This window comes from Ictidomys tridecemlineatus, chromosome 16, assembly GCF_052094955.1.
Source record: "Ictidomys tridecemlineatus isolate mIctTri1 chromosome 16, mIctTri1.hap1, whole genome shotgun sequence".
Classification (NCBI taxonomy): domain Eukaryota; kingdom Metazoa; phylum Chordata; class Mammalia; order Rodentia; family Sciuridae; genus Ictidomys; species Ictidomys tridecemlineatus.
In genome coordinates, this window is record NC_135492.1 from 48587877 (window position 1) to 48608695 (window position 20819).

Consider the following 20819-nt stretch of genomic DNA (forward strand, 5'->3'; position numbering starts at 1 on the left):
CCTCCGTATTTTTTTTTTATTAAATACGCCAAAGAAAATGTGAATATATATTAAGCTCTCCATCAAACAAAAACCGGTTTCTCAAACTCTCACTGACAAACTCAAACATCTCATTTTTGTTATTTTCTTACAAATTAAAATAGCCTCGTACGGTGCCGTTATGAGGACTCAAGTTCAAGTTAAAACAGAATAAGTCGTTCTTCCTTGGGCTGAAGAAACAAACTCTGTAATTTCACATTCTTTGGTGTACATGAAGAGGAAAAAAAATCTGATACACCTCACGGGTACTTCAGCTCTTGTGATTTATCACTGGTTTCTTAATCCAGATATGTTTTGCACACCTAATCCATATAATCTATCTTGCGAACTCCTGAAGTTCGCTACTATACTAAATCTCCGAAAAGCTCACAATATACATCACCCACCCAAGACAGATGAGAAATGCAATTTGTGGTGGCATAATAAATAACTTGTTAAGTTTCCTGATTGTTTCATTATGGAGTGGAGAAGCATGGCTGCCAAGGGCAGAAGACATAAATTCACATTTAACATTAATTATCATTTTAACATGGTGCTCTTTCTTACCCATGAGATTTAGATGACACTGTAAGAGCAGACTTGGAATGAACACAGATGTATTTTAAGTTATGTTTCGGAGTATATTTAAAACCTAATTCATTAAGCAAGCATTTATTGAGCCCCCAATTCCATGCCAGATACTGCGCTATGTGCTGAGACTGGAGAGAACCATCGTCCCTATCTTTAGGAAACTCAAAGAGTTACTCATTCAGACATTTTATGACCTGATGAACATGGTAGGTCAAAAAATGGATTTACTTTTCAAAAGACCAAGAGCAATCATGGTGCATCACTGATCGTTATGAAAGTATGTTCAGAAAGAACTCATTTGGCTTCAGATAGTCCCTCTGAGTTTGTAGAAACCGGGTGAGGGATGCCTGACTCCACTGTATACGCTGGGAAACTCAAGAGTCCCAAAGCTGACAATACATTTCAGGAGGTTTCACAGTTAAAAAAATTCAACAAGATAAATACATAAACTTGGAAAAAAAAAAAAGTTTGAGACGTGGAAATTACGAGCCATCTCTTTGACATAAGATCAATTTCTTGAGGATAAGAAATATTGTGAAATCTCAAACAAATGTTAGATAATAATAATGGGCTGACCTTAAGAAGAGGAGCAGATGGAAAGGCAAACACACACTGTGGAACATTCAGTGCTGTATTTATGGGGGGGGGATGTTGATTTAGAGTAATATGGAAATCTGGTCTATGTGTGCATTTATTTTGCCAATCCAACTGGAGGGCATTTAAAATCAATAACGGTATTTACAAGGATGCGGCCAATGGATATTCCATAGCTGTCTTAATGTTCAAGAGGGCGTTGTAGATTTCTGATTTTAAAAAAATATATATTTGTGGTTATTTTGTATTCCAGAAACGTAAGTTCCTCTAGGTCTCGAAACTTGACCTATTCCTTTTTGTATATTAGTACCTGTTTCATAGTACACAGAAATTTTTCACTAATTTGATAACTCCACAAATACTGATGGAATACCTATGAGTGATTAATTAATAATAGTACAATTTAGTAATACACACTGATACCTTTAAAAACACATCTCATTGGACATGGAAAATGTACTTAGAGGAATTTAAGAAAAAATCAGACACATACAAAACATTTAGCACAAGGATATACATGACAGTATTATTCATAAATAGTGAGAGGCTAAATAGCTGCTGATAGGTTATTGATCTGAATAAATTATGGGACATGAACCTAGAACAAGATCCTTAAGCTTTGGGATGATATTTGATGATGTTAAATATACTCACGATACATTGCTTTAGTAAAAATTATAAGACAGACCCTATGTGCACGCTCATGTTATATTTTAAACACACACAGAGTGGTACAATAAAAAAGCAATGTATGTTTTTCTTTAACTTCCAAATTCTGTATGATAAATATATGTGACATTTTTCACTTGAAAACAGTTATTAAAATAAAATATATTCTGTTTGTCATCGATTTTTTTCCATCTGCTATTTAACAAACCAAAGGTATTTAAGAAATGTAGTTTCCAAACTTGGTTTTTTGGGGGTTTTTTTGGTACTAGAGATTGAACCCAGGGGCACTCAACCACTGAGCCACCTCCCCAGCCCTACTTTGTATTTTATTTAGAGACAGGGTCTCACTGAGTTGCTTAGCGCCTGGAGGTTGCTGAGGCTGGCTTTGAACTTGCAATCCTCCTGTCTCACCCTCCAAAGCTGCTGGAATTATAGGCATGCACCACTGTGCCCAGCTTAGTTTGCAAACTTTGAGCAGTTTCCTCCATCTTAGTGAGTCCACATTTACTTGTTGAAGTTGAGTATCATTCAGGCAAGGGATCTAGGCCATGTGATTAGAAAATTCTGTGCATACAATATGAGTTCCTATTTTTGGTTAATCTGCTATTTTTGAGGCCAATTCTTTATCTTTTGGATAAGCTATAATGCAGTATAACACTCTTAAAATAGAGGGATAATTATTATCTGCAAACATGTGATTCTGTTTTAGGTAATCCTTGTGGTATTTCTCACTATGAAGGATTACTCTGTTTGAAAAACTCACACAATTAAATAATTAATAGCTTATAATGCTCATTTCTTAGGTAAGATAAAAAATGAAGAAGGTTAGCCATGATTATTCTACATAATTAAAATTCACTGACAAGCGAAATAGAACACATATAAGATTTTTGAAGTACAAGAAGAGGGTTTCTCCCTGTTTTATTCCCAACTGCATCTTCAGTACCTAGAATAACACCCATAAGATGACAAGAATCCTGTGGATATTTGTGAGATTAACAAACTACTGAAAAACATGTCTATTATGAAACAGGTACTAAATATACAAAAAGGAGCAATCCAGGGTTCTAACCCAGGAAACACTCAGAATCTGGGGAATAACACAGACACAGAAATCTCTAATAAAATAAAGAATGACACAAACTTCCACAAACACAAGGCACAGAAAAAAAAGCTTCAAAAATGTCAATATAAGACAATAAGGATAAGTATCATTTTCAGCTGTCCCTCAAAATGATATTGACAGATTTCAGAGTTTTTAAATATCATGTAGTCGAATTTAAAATGACTTTTGCTATAGCTTTGTTATTGATATATTTTCTTAAACTATTTTCAATGTTTGTCATTCAGAATGCTATATATTTTTTTTAATTTGTTCTGATTACACATGACCGTAGTCAGCATGCTATATTATTAACCTGAATTAACCAAAACATTTAAATGAGTTGAAGACAATTTCCTCTATGGAAAGAAAGTCAAGAAAGAAAAAATAACATTCAGGAACCCAGACTCCATGCATAAAAATATTCTTTAGGACATAACCAACATATTTACGAATCTTGAAAAATGTACTGACACAAATTGATTTGACTGTTGTTCCATAGCCACTAAAGGTTAAAAAAAAAAAATCTCTGGCATTGTGTGCATCAATGTAAGGAAACTTCTGTTTGATGTTCTATCTTAAACTGCACATGGCAAGGAAGACATTTATCTTCTGATCTTTCCTTTCTCTTTGTCTCTAAGAAAGGTGTCTCTCTCACTGCATGATCACTCTCTGTATCTACAAGATGCAAGAGGAAGCTGGAGAACTCAGCACTGAGAAAGCTTCTGCCACCTAAGTGACCTATATCTTGACAGGAAGAGGACAGGGGGCCCTTGCAGTACTGCTCACATACCACATAGGCACAGTAGGTACAAACTAACAATAAAACAAACAATAAAACCATCTCTCCAAAATATGCACATATCGGCCCCGGCCCCCTGTGCTAATTCTAAGAGACGTCTTTTGAAAAAACAAAAAAGTCTACGTCTGCATAAATGTCATATTTAGCATAACAGTTAGCATTACAGATTCGTAGCTGAGAATGTCTACAAGTTTGGCAACAAAATTAAAGGCCTTAAAAATATTTTTGTAAAAAAAAACAAAAACAAAAAAATCCTTCTATCAATCTATGAGGAATGGTGGAACTTTCATTCCGACGAAACTTTAAAAAGTTTCCCATTTCTCAGGCAACTGAAAATGAGCAGCGAATCTGAGTTCTGATCTCCTCTTTCCTTGGTTGTTGTGTCCGAATGGGAAGACTGAGAGAAGCCAGAGAAGGAAATGATCTTTTGCTAAGAGCTCTATTAAAACAAATATAGGATACTCTTGCTAGTCACACAGATTCTGCAGGAAGCTTCAAACATACCTCCTCACACATCCCCTTTCGATGTACACAACCAAGATCAGCCAAATAAAATGAAATGTTAGATCATGGCAGACAAGGGCTTTCAAAATAAAACACCACAAATTCTTCCAAGAGCTCAACCTTATTGGCCTTTTACACACGAGTGACACATGACTGGGAACGTTTCACCAAGTAACTGATTTGCATCTTACTTTCTTGTTGTCAAAGTAGATACTTTTTTTTTTTTTTTAACAAACGAAGAGATTTTGAAACAACCCTGCAATATTCTCAACCCTATGCAGGAGAAACCTTCGAATGGAAGAAGGGTCTATGTGAGCTCAGCTTGTGGAGTGTCCTTGAAACTAATGTGCTAAGAAAGTTTTTGAACAATTGCATTTAAAACTTGCACATGGCTAGACATAAAGAATTAATACAGCTGTAACTCCTAAAGAATATCTAAACTAATAAAATCCTTTATTCAGCTTTCCTAACTAAATTTTTTGTTTTCTAGCTTATTCTCTCAATAGATAAACTGTTCTTTTGGACTAAATCGAGAATTATCGTAAGTTGTCATAATGCTTACAGAACTAATAGAAAGATAGAAACAACTGGCTTTAACTCCCATCCCACACGCCAGTATTGGCGACTGAACCTTGGACATTCTAACACTGAGCTAAATCAGCTATATTATTTGTTTTACTTTTGATACAGAGCCTTACTAAGTTGCCCACATTGGCCTCAAACTTGAGATCCTCCTGCCTCAGCCTCCCAAGTAGCTGCAATTACAGACTTATACCACCCACTCTGACCAACTTTAGCCATTTCTTATGAGATCCTATTCAAGAGGCTTAACAATATATATATATATTTTTAAATGAATGAGTATGATGACCTGGAGAATTATTTTAAATATGAAGACTAATTTCTGGGAGAAATCTTTGTTTAAAAACTTTTAAGAAACTTCAGACACAAAGTTTTTGAATGATCATATGCTTTCACCTCTAGAGCACCCATGTACTGATAGAAAGCGAATTAAAAGAAATCTATGAAGCTATAAGAAAAACAAAACAAAACAAAACAAAAATACCTGCAAGATAGAAGGTTTGGTTACTTCCAGGAAGGGGAGAAAAAGTAGATGGGAAAAAAAAAAACAAAACTCGAGTGAATATAAAATTGCAAGGAAGGGCAGGAGGTCTCTACAAGACAAAGGAAACACATCTGCACTTGCAAACACTTAGAAATGCTACACAAGTGTAACAAACCCTTTAGACTGTATAAAGATCCCGGGTTGGAAGTGACAAAAAGAAATGCTTAGCAGCCCCAAAATGCACAGAAAACTTGGACCGTCGAGGAGAGGGGAAAGCGAGGATAACCCAAGAATAAAAGGACCTTGGGTGAAATATGGAGTCATCCAGGAATCTGGTTAACTGGGAGAAAGAGACCCTCAGGTCACAGGATTTGGGCATTGCTGGTAAGGACCGAATCCATTCCATGGGTCTCACAAGATAATTGGAGGCCAAGAAACTCACCCAGAAAGTAATCCAAAGGAGGGGAGCAGTGTGGAGCCCTTCAAGAAGTCAAAAAGAGAGAGACGGCTACAGAGAACACCCAACTCAGACACAGAAAAAATGCACACTAACAGAGAACCCGTCCACGGACATCCAGGAAGAACGAGCCACCAGGAGGGAAATCCAGCAGAAATGAATTACGGAGGGGTGTGTCCCCCGAGGCAGAAAAAGAGTAGAACAACCAAAAATCTAACTCCAAAATAAACCTTATCCTGTGTTTGGAAGAGGTGAAGAATGGAACAGGAATTTTAGGCATGAAGAGAATAGCCGGAGAAGATCAAAAAGCGGCCGTGGAAATTTAAAAATGTTCTAAAAAAGAAAGTATAAAGTAAAAAAAAAAAAAAAAACCTGGAAATCACACAAAATATGATGGGAAAGAAAGGAAAATAATTAAACATGGAACAGTAATTAAAGGCAGAAGATGGTATGACTGAATTACATATTCGTGATGGGGAAAGCAAAAGGGTGTAAAAGATGCAAGTTTGAAATATACGATACCTGAAAAGTTTTCACAATTAAAGAAAAACAGAATAGGACCTTGTCAAGGCTGAAGGGGATGAACGTAAGACCACTCAAATATATATATAAATTGATAGATATAAAGGAATCAAGAGAATTTCTTAAAAATTACCAGGGTAAATAGACAGATCTATGAAGCTGTGAAAGTAAGACTATGAGCAGTCTTCCCAAGTGCTACATTATATCCCAAAGATCAAAGAACAGAATATGCAAACATTTAGGGTTAAAAAAAAAAAAAAAAAAAAAAACCTTTGATCAACCATGAGTTCCCTAACCAACCACGGTATTATTTTAGCCTATAAACAAAGTAAATTTCAATGCGTAAGTTGTAAGGGAACTTTAGTACTATTTCTAGGATGACTTAGAAATGCAATTCAATACACAGGAAAGGGATTCAGAAGATGTCCCAAAGAGGCAAGAAGAAAGGGTGAATCAAGAACTCGGGAAAATACATCATAAAATTATTCAACTTTGGCAATAATGTTTGGGGCAGTTTAAAAATATATGTTGGAAGCATGAACATTGGGAGAAAGAGCTGGAAAGAATTTTTGATAAATTATCATCCTTTTTGTGGGGGAAGATAGTTCTATTATCTATGGTCTTTATTAGAAAACAAAATGTGTGACACATGTTAACATCTCTATGCTCAAAAAATTATTATCAAGAGGGTATGTAATTTTTAAAGTAGTAAAACTGGGAAAAAAGTGAATAAAAATGTTGAATTGATTTAATAAAAGAGATTAAAAATAAAAAAATAGAATATAAGGGACAAGAAGTGAGTCAAACTCTATCAACAATCATAACAGATGTGGATGAATTAAGCATCTTTTTAAAGGCGGATTCTGAGACAAGATATGATGAACTTGAAATTGTGGACACAGCACAGTCTTGATACTGTCTATAGAAATTAAGCTTGCATCCATGTTCTCAATATAAGGTATAAATGGAATGTTGCAATACTGATATAAAAAGTATGTGTCAAAAAAGAGATTAAAGTTTAATATTCAGATCGCAAAACAACATAACCAAGATCTATATGTATTTTCATAAACACATAACAGTGTACATAGTACAGTATGCAAGGAATGCAGCAGATTATTTTCAGTATAATACCTTTTATAATTTAAAAACAATATTTTATGCAGACACACACACAATAAAAAGAAATCAAATAAATGCAAACAATTCATGATAATGAAGAAGAACAAACTAGAGAAAAGTACAAAGCAAGTCCCTGTTACATCAGTATGGTTATTCATTTTTACGAATAAGGAAAAAAAAAAGGTTAACATCTGATAATATTTAGTTTTTGGTAACTATTTTTAAAAAGATACTTAAAAACTTTTTTTTAGTTACACATGGGCATCATATCTTTATTTTGCTTATTTATTTTTATGCAGTGCTGAGGATCAAACCCAGGGACTTACATGTGAGAGGCAAGTGCTCAACCACTGAGCCACAACCTCAGCTCCAAGCTTTTGGTAACTCTGAGTGGGGGAAATTGGTCATGATAAAGTTGCTACTGACCTGAATATTTAAAAACAGCCTACTTCAACAAAAGTGACACATGCGATTTGCATTACTGCTACAGAGTTTAAAAACTGAAGGAACCGTTGAAACTGTGTTGGAAAAAGGGTAAAAAATAATGAAAGATAGGAAAAACAGCCTAGCTTTGAAAGTTGAAGCCAACAGAAATGATGCTAAATGTCGACATCCCGTCACAGAAGTCAAAATAGATTATTTAAATTTATAACTGTGACTACAAGGAAAATATTGTAGTAAAATAAGGGAAGTGGGACTTGGCATTTGATGGGAAGATGTTTATGCTGTATGTTCCTGTAACTTCAGATTTTATTATTGTGGTTTCCAGATGCATATATTACTTGGAGACAAGGGATATTTTAATTTAGGGAAAAAAAAAAACAGAAAAAAAAACAATAAAATCAGAAAAGAAACTCAGAAGCATGCTGTAATAGTTTTCTCTGGCAAAAGAAATCTATGGCTTATTTTTTCTTAAGCTTTTGTGTGCATTGCTTTTATAATCCGAAAATTGAATAAACCTTCTTTCTTGAGCAGGTCCAATTACTTCCTGTATACAGAAATACCATTTCTATATTTTTTTTAAAACTACATGCATCCAAAGACCAGCATCTCTAAATCTTTTCACCATGTTCCCTGAACTATATTTTCATTTCCAATTATGATTTATACTCCAAATTTAATTCTCTACTAAATACCCCCATACAATTGATTAGATGATGATGATAATTTTATTCTTTTCAATTTGTTTTATATTATTATTTTTTTACCCAATGGATCCCAAAGCTCAGAGCCAAATGTGATAACACTAATATAAACAATGAACACATAGGGTGCGTATGAATTGCCCCAGCTTTTCCACCTAGATTAGCCTGTTTAGTACAATGAAGTAAATATTGTTGTCATTCTTTTATAGATTGGAAACAGGCAGAGAGGACTAAGCTATTCTGTATAGATATGGGGAGATACGGATACCGTGGTGGCATCTGAGTTCAAGCACTGGCTCCGGAATCTTTCCCTCATTCTCCTCCAACTCAGAGGACAAAATTTGTTTCACCAGTAGAATATTCAGTTTTCTACCTCATAAGATTAAAAAAAACAAAAAACAAAAAACAAAACCTTAATTATTTTAGTGCTTCTTTTAAGGATCACGATAACCCATGTAATTTCATTAATTCGTTTACTCATATAATTGGAAACCTCTTCTGTATCGGTTTCATACTTAAGTCTACATTTTTTAAAAAAAGGACCCAAGTCAGCAAAATTTTGATTTGTATTACGATAATACAAATGCACTTGCACATTACTTGAGGATTTATTATAAGACAGTGAAGTGAGCCAAAGGCATCCTAATAGAGACGAGTAGGAGATGCTAGCAGAAAGCAGGTCCAGGAGCTGGTCTGTCCTCTGATACAGTCGGTGTCGTGCCTGTACCATGACAAATCTCTCATACTCTAGAATACATACATCATGCATGCACACTCAACTATAACTAGAATGGCTTTTGTCGACGAGAATAATGAAAATAATAATTTTCTCACGAAACCTTCATTTGGTGAATTGCTCCAAGCTGAAAGATTCCTACCTAGAGCTCACTAAATAACGAGATCCTTATTCATCTCCCATTCTACAGGAACAATGAAGGGAAAGAAAAAGTTCATGGTGGGAGTGGTCAGGACACAGAGGTAAAACAAAGCAAAAGGCCATCTGTCTTCAGTGATTGCTCTCACAGACACAGAGGCGAGAAGACTAGGTTATGAGAGCTGTAGCTCAACAGTGGATCAATCCATTTGCTGAATTGATGATTCAAAATGACGAACTGGGTGGCAACTGTAAGGGGTCATGGCTGAAGGAGGTGGGTCACAGGACAAGGGACCTTCTCTCTCTGTCTCTGTCTCTTTCTCTCTCTCCCTCTGTTCCTTGGCTACCAGGAGGTGAACAACTTTCCTCTGCCACGCTCTTCCACCATGATGTTCTGCCTCATCTCCAGCCCGACATGAGGAAGTTGGTCGACCATGAATGGAACCTCTGAAATGCTGTGCCCAAAATAGTCTTCTCTTCCTCCAAGTGGTGCTGGTCAGGTATTTTGGTCACAGTGACAAAAATCTAACACCATCTGTCTAGAACACATAGGCTCCTGCTTTAATGGCCTCTCTATAAATTATGCCAGTCACTCTAGGACAACTGAGACAGGTTCCCTCAAATAGAGGAGATGGCCATTTGACAGCTCCAACATTTTGGAGAGAAAACTTGGTTAAGACTCTAGATACTCTGTCTTAACATTTCTACCACAGGCTCCTAACTCCACTGTCCTCCCACAAATACTTCACTTCATTCCAAAGTAATATTTAAATAAAATACTGAAAAACACTTGAATCCTTTTCATCCCCACTATTTCATAGATTTTATTTCTTTTGGTGCACCTTAAGGTTCACATCAAAATTGAGCAAAAAAAAAAAAATTAGAATGACCTTATGTCTTCTACTTTAAATCATGTGTGACCATGTGACCTCTCCCACCATTGATATACAAATCCAAAATGGTAAACTCGTTTCCCTTGATAATCCTACGTTGATGTTACGATCACCCAAAGTTCATAGGTTCTATTAGGGTCACCCTAGGTTTTGTACATTTTGTGCATTTGGGCAATTGTATGTATTTGGACATGTATCTACCACTACAGAATCATACAGAATATTTTCAGGGACCTAAAAATATCTTCTAGATATCACCTGTCCATCTCTGATGCATATATTTTGAAGAAAAATGTAACTGAAAAACATAAATCTCAAAAGAACAGTTATGATTTTGAGAAAGTGCTTAGAGACTTACACTTACAAAACCATAGACATCTTTATTTTTTATCTTATTTTTTTGGTATTGAAGATTGAACCCTGAGGCACAGTACCACTGAACTACATCCCTAGTCCCTTTTTGTTCTTATTTTAGGACAGGGTCACTCCAAGTTACTGGGTATCTCGCTAAATTGCTAAGCCTGTTCCTGAACTTGGGATCTTCCTGCCTCAGCCTCCTGAGCCTTTGGGGATTGCAGTTTTGTACCCACCCATGCCCTGCTTACATAGATTTAATATCTGGAAAGCATAAATCTTTCTGCACATATTTTAAAACAGAAATTTTAGGAACCAAAATAAAATATAGGGAGCTAAGAGAATAAACACAATAACAATTATAGAGGAGAATGAACGTTTCAGAGATGACAGTTACATTCGAAACAATAATACGTTATTAACTACTAAACAAAAATCATTGCTAGGGTTGTGGTAGACTGGGTTCAGGATATAAAACACAATGAGCAGGAAAAGTATAGTAGTGAACATGAGTTTGGATAATATGACAGATGTGTAAGATAAACAAAGGAGGACCAACGTGTCCATAATTGGTGACCCTACAGAAAAGAAACAGGCAGTATTAACTGTTAGCCCATAACCTGGAACGTGAGGCCCAAAGAACTAGTACAAGGTTAAGAAAAAAAAAAGGTCCAAAAATAAAAGAATCTTAATTCAAAGGGATAAACATCCAGAGAATATTGATGAAGACCACAACTTGTGACAATACATTGTGACAAGAAAAGAAAGCAAAGAATCATGGGAACATCAAAAAAATAAGTCACATTCAAGGATGGAAATTTCAGATGCACCTAAAATTTCTGCGCACCTTTCAATGTAAGAAGGGTCCCCGGCAATGCATACAAATACTGAAATATTTGTGGAAGGAAATGTTGGTTCCCCAAAGATAACCCATGGAAGAATATGCAGTTGTCACACAGAATAGACTGTGCATAAGGTTAAAAAAGAAAGAAAGAAAGGAAGGAAGAAATATTCAGGCACCTCTGACTGTCTGTTCAGTGGCAGGGTACTACTTACCTAACGGAAATTCTGCAACCCAAGAAGGTCATGGTCAATTGACAGGGGAATGCTTGTTGGTAAAGATGATTTCTTTCAAAGTTTAAGTCACAGTCTAAACTAAGTTTGTGGGAATTAAGATAAATCCTATAAAGCTCAGCATAGTATCGTGGTTACTATAAAGCTCAGTAACGGAAAACTGCTAATGGAATTTGAATTCAGGAGGTATGGGTAGGCTTGATAGTTATCAAGTACATGTGCTGATTTATTTTAGTATTATAGAAAGGACTTATTAGAGATTGTTCAATACCGCCATTCGGATCTTTAAAAAAAATGACTAAACTGTTAATGATTTTGTAGTTTTTGGTCATAACCGTAGAGTTATCTCCTTTGGGAAGAAAAATAGCTGAAATTTGGCAATTTTTGAGTTTTATTTCAGATAGTTTTTAGGAAGCTATCTAAAATTAAATACTGTAGGTTTTAAAATATAAAATGAAGATAACATTCTTATGAAAGAATGTTTGTCTAACATTGATTATGCCACCATGTTATCTAAGTACTTCTTATTCTTAAAAAAAGATATATTATTATAGGAAATAATTTTTGCAAAAGTACCCCCGTTTTTACTCTTTCTCTCTATCTTATTATCTGAATTTAGGCATGATGATAATCTACAATATTTTGGGTGATGGAATTTTCTTTTTGAACTTTTATTTGAGCTTGAGTTACTTTTAAAGAGTATGTTATGCTACTGCGTTCTAATTGATACTCCATTACTATAAATAAATAAGCAAAAATTTATTACCATCCTCCTATAAAAATTGGAAGAGTTTCAAGTTTACTTTTATCCCACTGAGTGTTTTCGCTTATTGAAGACCATAAATATACAATCAGCTTTATATCTTACATTCTTTTCATAACATCATTATCCAAGTTCAGACTCACTACACGATCATTTTTCTCAATGAGCAAGTGAATTTGTCTTCATTAAGGAAAGTTACACAGAAATTTTAAAAATATGTTCTGGGACTTTGCTAGAAATGTACAAAGTAAGCAAAAGCCACACAAATGTTCCTAAATAATAGATTTTTGCATTTTTGTTTTCTGCTAGCATGGGTGAAGTTGTCTCTCATTGTAACATATAAAGCCTTATGTAAAAGTTTCTAGATTTGAAGTCTTTGGGCTGCACACCCATGATGATTGATAAATAAATAAAGTAAAAAGGAAAAAAAACCCACTGAAACATCCCATTGTATCAAAAATACAAGGTCTCTGTATTTCTGTTTGATGCACAGATTGTGCCAGCCCACATTTTTGTGGGTCTATGTTTGTTTTGTGAAAACACATATATTTACATGTGTGTGCATGTGTGCGTGGGTGTGTGTGTGTATGTGTGTGATAGGCAAGTTGGAGGGGCAGAAGAGAGAAGGCTGAAATATTTTCTTGGATTACTACAGTGCACATAAATTGGCGAAACCTTCCACCACCACAACAACAACGTATTTTTAAAAGATGATAAACAAACCCAGCAGATAAAAGAAAATTGTTCCAATCAAGCAATAATTCAGTATTCAACATATGGCTCTTCCTTTTACAGATATCCTTGAAATACATTGTCCCTGTAGAATTAGATTACGAAGACCTCATTTTCCAAATTGGTTCTGTGTGATTCTACTGTTCTGTTCCCCCCCCCCCCCACCAACCCCAACACCTCCCTGCCTCAAAATAAGTTCTGTTGAAATAGGCGATGAATATTTCTCAGAGGACATAGTCAGGGTGCTGATTATTGTCACATAAGTTATTTTCATGTGGAGCTGCGAGAACTATACATTCCAATTCCCCCCCGACCCCTCCAAACCCTCCATGTACAGGCGTCACATGAACATAATGGGTTACATACATGTGGCTCATTGCAGAACTCTTCAAAGTTTTGTTCCCAACTCGTCAACTTCACAAACTTTTCATAAAGTATTATGAGGACCTCATGCTGATAAGCTTGACTAATGCAAATGTTAAAGGGGATTCTAGAAAGTATTACATCGATGCTGGATTTAAAAAAAAAAAAAAAAAAAGCCAGACAAAATTTGGTGAGCCTGTCTGACTTCCTGTCTTGTTTCTCTACCTTTACCAAAATCCTCCCCCAGGAAACTTTTATAACCCTTCCTGTAAATCCTTCATGGATACTACAAACCCCACCCCTTTCAACCCTTCCATGGGGGGGGGGAGGAAAAAAAAATTAGCAATCCCATTTTCCCATCTGCCGTTACAGAAAGGGTGTGTAGCCATCTGAAAGTACCAGAATTAGCACTGTCATCCGGTCTTGCCCATTAGTTTTACTGCAGCAAAGACTATTGAAACACAACATTATACCTGTAGTCTCTCTCCCCGGGTTGGATCCTAACCTCCCCCGAATACAGATTCAATACGTTTTTTTTCCTCTCTCTCTCCCAAGGAATAAATGCATTTTAAGCATCAGCATCACAGAAACACAACATCAATAAAGCAGTCATTTCTCCCCAACCCCAGATTTCTTTTTTCTTTTACCTGTTATGCTAATACAAAGACATCGAAAGGAAGGGAAAAAAAAAAAAAAAACTGCAGCTTGCCCGGCAATATTCTCATTGCAGCAGACAGCACAATTTAGTACTTACAGATCTTCCCAGGGAAATGTCTCGGGATCTTTACAATTTTTCTGCAGAACTCTGTTGCAAGCCCTCAGCCAAGCATGCTGTGCACCCAGGCAGAACCAAGCCGTATGGAATGTCTCTGCAGCTGGGAGATAATGGGACCTCTTTTTCTCAGCTGGGACTGCAAGCCTTTTATCCACAGAGTATTGCGTGGCTCCTGTCTGGTCTTAGGCATGAAATACGCTCCTCTCTTGCTGCATTCCTGACGGAACCCAGACAATTAGTTCTGGAGGCACATGTGCAACGCTCCCGTTTGGAATATTCAAAAGGAAAATCCTCCCGACGTGGAGAGCCAGCCCTGTCTTCCTCATCCTTCACAAAATCAGAGGGTGGCTGAGATCTGCTGCCATTCCAGAGGCATAAAAGATTAAATTCACCCTCCTCTTTCTTTTGAGTAGAGACAGTCACTCCTGTTGGGTCATCAGGAAAAAAAAAAAATCTCTCTTATTGAAAACTGGGTCAGACTCACTACTTATTAGGTTTCCGACAGGAGAGGAAGTCATTCATTTTTTCTCTTCCTCGGGTTTCACTGCATTGTCATCTGCAAGCAGAGATTAAGCTGGTCAAGGGTCTGCCCTGATTTAGACTGGATTCAAACGCAAGCTCTCTGAAGCATGCCAGGAACTCCCAGGGCTAGTTAGAGTCAAGAGAAAAGGGAAATAGAATCAAAGGATCCTAGGCACTCCCTAAAACCTTTTATAAATCACATTTTTAAAATAGAAGGCTCCTTAAGGACAAGAAAGTACACAAAGTGGAGTCAAACAAAGCCAAAGAACAAAGCTGGTGTCACAAGCAACGTATTTATAATCTCCAAGGTGGAGGACAAGGGTGTATGGGTTTGTATGAAAACTCTGTATTAAAAAATAAAAATAAAAAAAATGAATGCTCTTTGTGGTTTCTAGGTGGAACCCTCCAAGTAAAGTTTATAATATGTGTGGGTCTTGTTGGTTTTTAAGAGCACTAAATGCTTGGATAAGTAGAACTAAACAACATAAAAGGCACACACAAGCAAGATACTAATACATGCAAACACGGCTATGGCCTGAGAAGAGAATAGCTTGGATTTAATTTCACATTTGTGAGGGAAAGCAACACTCAGCATCTTATAGGGAATGGACATGGGGAGAATAAAATCCATAACTGGATGCAGGTAAGTCAAAAGGTATCTTTGGGGGCACAGTCCGTTTCTATTGGATGAGAAAGAAGGTGTCTGTGACTACATTTCATGACCGTAGCCTAAAGGTTTCTGTGGGTTATCACACCCTTCTGTATATCTGTCCGTCTCGCCCATCACTTTTCCACGATGACTCACCAGCACCACGAGAGGCTTCAGGGCAAAGATGGTGCTTCTTTGTAGGATGTGAACTCAAAAGTGGGCTCAATCCTTTTTCCCCACAATTGATGGAGCGCCAAGCTGGGTGGGACAACTACATAGAGACGCTGTTTGTCTTCACTGAATCTCTAAATTCTTACTTGAAGGAAGCTCTCACTCTTTACATAAAAAAAAAAAATCTTGATTTGTAAAAAACGCTAATGCGAATCATCATTCTGTGGAAGGGTGGGGAAAATAATCACCGTGTCGTGGGTCTTCTCCATGAAGAAGAATTTACTCGACTTAAGGGAGAGTCCTTTATTCAAAACTGCAACACTCTGTCCCCAATGCAAGGACAACTGGGTGCTTCGCTCCTTATTTTACTAAGAAAGCGACTGGAATAAAAAAAAAAAAAAAAAAAAAGACCTTCATCCAGCTCCTGCGGCTCTATCTAGCCACGTGCCAGCCTCTTGCTGCTCAGGTGAACACACTTTCTCCTCCAGGTGACACCCGCATTTGCACTTCCCCTATCGCCCTCTCCTACCCACACTGTTCCAGCCACTCAACCTTCTGACTTTCCAACCCTCAGCTCTCCCTCTGCTGTAGTGCAACACCACAGAGCTCTGGGGCTATTTTGCCCATAGTAAAGATACACAATCCTTCTGATCTCACATTTCCTTCCAGCCACTGCCCCAATGTCCTGCTTCTTCTTAAAAATGAAATGCCATGGGGCGGGGGAGGGGAGCTGTCTATGCTCATTGACTTCAATTAATCCTTTCTCGAATCCAATCTGATGGGTCTTCTGTCCCTGCTGTCCCTGGTAAGGATCCTCTGTCATAGACGGCACCAGAATACATTGAAAAGTTCACAGGGGTCAACTCTCAGTCCTCTGTTTGATGTCACAGAAGCGACTCAATTACTTCTCCGTGAAGTGCCGCGTTTATTCAGCTTATGGGTTTCCTTTCTATCTCTCTGGCTGCTCCTGCTCAGATCTTTTGGGGGTATCTTCTCATTTTTGTTAGTTGTTAAGCACTGGGGAACCTGCAAAATAAGGTCTATACACGGAAAGCTACAAAGAATTGCAGAAAAATAAAAAAAAAATAAAGCCATAAAAATAAAGAAATATACCATGTTCATGGATCAGAAAACTCAATATTTTTAAGAGGTCGGTTATCACCCAATATGTTTTTAGATATTAAATATTTTCAATCAAAATCTCAGCAGATTTTCCTTTGGCAATTGCCAGGTGGTGCAAAAATGTATATTCAAGTGAAAATAAGAAATATATAGTAAAAACGATAAAGAGCATAGTTGAACTTATCCTCTGATATTACAATTTATGACCAAAATAAAACAACAAAACCAGTGTTTTATTAGAAGGACAGGTCAATAAAACTTAACTGAGTTTCTGAATACAGATCCTCATACAAATGCTCAGTTGATTTTAGACAAAGGTATAGAGTGATTTGACTATAAGAGCATAATAATTCAAGAAATGGTACTTGAACAAAGGGATATTTGCTTGAAAAATAGTCAACTTTCACATTTATCTCACAGTGTATGCTCAGAATTAACTTGAAATGGATCACAAAATTAAATGCAAAGCTTTAAACCCTCTAGAAAAAATTCATGATTCCTTGTGGTAAGCAAAGATTTCTAAGGTCCCATATGCACACACACATACAAAACCACAAAACATAAAAATAAAAGAGAAATACTGGATTTTACAAAAAAAGCAAAAGTCACAGTTCTGAGATACATAGCACTAAGACACTTTGCCAGGTTAAGAACAAGAAAATCAGTTAAAAAGGAATAAAAAATTTGAACAGATATTTCACCAAAGTACATGAAAGATATTTAAACATATAAAATGGTACTCAACATCATTATTAATCAAAAAAATAAAAAAAACATAAGCCCACAAAGGTGAACTAAATTGGTCTATAGTATCCAGCCAGTGGAAGAAAAAGTCAGTTCAGCTCACATGACATGCCTACCAAACTATTGCTAAAGACAAGAATACTGAATGTCACAGTTGGCTTTTTTTTTCTTTTTTCTTTCTTTTTTTTTTTTTTTTTTTTTTTGATGGTGTGAGGCTACTGGAACTCTTATACCTTCTGGTAGTTGAGTAAAGTGTAAAAACTATTTTAAAAATCACTGGGAAGTTTGTTAAAACTTTTACAAATAAATCTCTCTCATATACACACCGAAAAGAAAGGAAAGCATATGGTCACATGAGGAATGCAGAGAAGTTTCATTGCAAAGTTTTTTCATGATTGCCAAATGTTGAAATAGCACTCATGCATACCAACAGATTCGTAGAGGGAAAAAAATGGTGTGGTACATTTAATAAATGTAATATTAGTGATCAGAAGACACGAATTAATGTCATGTACAATTTAGAATAATTTCAAAAATATCACACTCAGGGAATGATATTTGAAGGGAAAGTAAGTTAATTCTAAGCTGACCTAGAACAGGATGGTTGCTTGGGCTGAGGTGGGAGATTAATTGAAATTGATCATCAGGGTGTATTTAGAGTAATGAAAATATTCTGATTTAGACTGTGGCAGTAGTGTCAGGGGTGTGTGCTTTTGACAAATCTTACTAAATTTTACAACTGGGTATACTTTACCTCATGTAAAATATGCCTTATTAAAGTTGATTTTTTTTATAAATTAAGGGATGACAGTAGATATTATCTAACAAAGCTTTAGGAAAATAAAAATTGATGAGCCTCCAATTCTCTTAAAATATTATTTTTGTTGTGTTATTGTTATCATTGATTTTGTTAGAACGATGAAAAGTACTTCTCTGTTCTGTTCTAGGATTGTAAGATATTTTAGTGTTTGTTTAGACCTGCATGAACCAGTTTGATTTATTCATGATTTTCTAGAGAATGATGATGAGATTGGTGAGCATAATCCTTCTGACAGGTAAGTCCTCTGGCATAAAACAAGTACCAGATTGTGTTCTAAGCACTGCATTTGCAGTACTAACTCACCCACTCCTCGTAGTACCCTGAAGAATCTGATGTTGTTATTTTCTACATCTACTGAATAAATAAAAACAAAAGGTGAACTAAATTGGTCTATAGTATCCAGCCAGTGAAAGAAAAAGTCAGTTCAGCTCAGGAATATATACGAATATTGATTTACTATTGAAACCTTCACACTTTTTTTTTAAAAAAAAATTGTCTCTGATACACCAAATTCTTTAAGAGGAATATTAAATACTCCTCACAGATTTTTTTTTGAACAAAGCAATGACCCTTTAAGAAATATTTACACACATAATAAACTGCTATGTTTTCTCAATCGATGATGCGACATACATATACATATGTCTTAAAGCATATCACATACGTGTGCGTCTATCAATACCTATTTAGTGGATTTCATTGTTACCATTATGTCTTTAGAGGCCCTTCGACATTTGTCCCCATCTTTGGTATTTGCATTGTTTTCTGACATTCCTACTTTCTGGTTTGCACATTTAGGTATATTCTTGAACATTACCATTCTTTTTTTGACTTCATTTTAGGGATCCTCCTTATAATAATTTTACAGCTTGACTTTTTTTTTTCTTAAACCCAATTCAACTCTTTTTATGAGGTATCTTATTCCATTTGCATTCATTGTGGTAGCGGACACATTCGGACTGACTTTATTTCCTCCCTCTTTGTTTTGCTGAGGCATGAACTGGGGAGTTTCCCTGCATGCACACCACTCCCACACGGGCACAGACTTTGGGAGATATCAAACCCCGAATTTCAGTTTCCAGTCAGTCCAGTGGGACTGCATAATTTGGCAGAACTATTAGCTGACATTAGGCACGGGCTAACAGGTAGAGTGTCTCCTTTGTGGTTAAAATAAACTTTGGGGAAGCTGAAACCCTATTTTCTCTCTCTCAAAAGGTCTCAAGGAGAGACATTTCCTGTTATGCTTTAGATATGAAGTGTCCCCCTAAAACCTCTGTGGTAATGTAGGAGTGTTTAGAGGTCAAATGACTGGGTTATGAGAGCCGGAACCCAGTCAGCCCATCCTAGTTTGAATGGACCAGCTAGGTGGTAGGTTTAGGAAGGTGGGTCAGGACTGGAGGGCAGCCTGTCCTGCAGTAGTTGATCTTCTCTTCCACACCTTCTCCTTTCCCTTCTGTACTTCCTGGCCACCAGGAGGGAAGTAGCTGCCTTCCACCATACCCATCCACCATGATGTTCTTGCTTCCTCTTTGGCCCAGAGCAATGGAGTTAGACCCCCATGGACTAAATCTCTAAAAATGTGTGCCAAAAAAACCACCTTGCTTACTCTAAGTTGTCCTTATCAGGTATTTTGGTCACAGTGACAAGAAGTTGATTAACATATCCTCCATGGATGTTTTTTTTTTTCCTGTCTCCCACAGGAAATTATGGCCATCGACTAATTATTCCTATATAATGGCCATGCGTGTCGAGTGACGCTATCCTCTACACAATTTTGAAACGAATGCCAACAGACTTATCAAATGTCCGCCTATTCTTTTGTGGATTATCATCATCATTTAATCCTTCATCTAACTCGCAGTTAATTATTTGCTGTCAGTGCTGGGATGGATCTCGAGGCCTTGCCCAGGTTGGAAGTGTTCTGACCACTGAGCTAAATCCCCTGCCTGTCCAGTGATCTCAAAGACAGATGGTATATCAACCTGAGTGCCATTTTGTTGTTGGCGTCATTCATAGCTGTTATTTGACAGCTGCGGTTTTGTCCGGCCACTTTGATCCTGATGCAAAAGTGTTAGAAATAAGTCATGTTTTTTTTTTAAAAAAAAAAAACAAAAAAAACCTAGTATTATGAGGTATTCTCCTGGTTCAGCTGAGGCAATTCTACTAATATGACCAAATTTAAAAAAAATAAAAATAAAAACTTCTATAATTGTCTGTGTTTGCGGATGGATGGACCAGGGCATGAATTGTAAAATCTTACTTAGTCCTTACAGACACGTTTTGAGAAAGATTTTAGTATTACCTTTGCTGGATAGGCAAAGGAATAAAGGACATGGGGACATCACATAAACTTCAAAAGACCCAACAGGGA

At 36.5% G+C, this 20819-nt stretch overlaps 1 protein-coding gene across 3 annotated transcripts in view; it reads right to left on the reverse strand.

Annotated features, from left to right (window-relative positions):
- Cntn6 (contactin 6) overlaps positions 1 to 15060 on the reverse strand; it is a 284323-nt gene extending 269263 nt beyond the window's left edge. For 2 of the 3 annotated variants that reach the window (XM_078033569.1, XM_078033570.1), the window contains exon 1: positions 14400 to 15060. The gene's annotated coding sequence lies outside the window, so the exon portion shown is untranslated. The remainder of the gene's footprint in view (positions 1 to 14399) is intronic. The other variant, XM_005330954.5, reaches the window with a different exon arrangement.
- Between the last annotated feature and the right edge of the window lie 5759 nt (positions 15061 to 20819).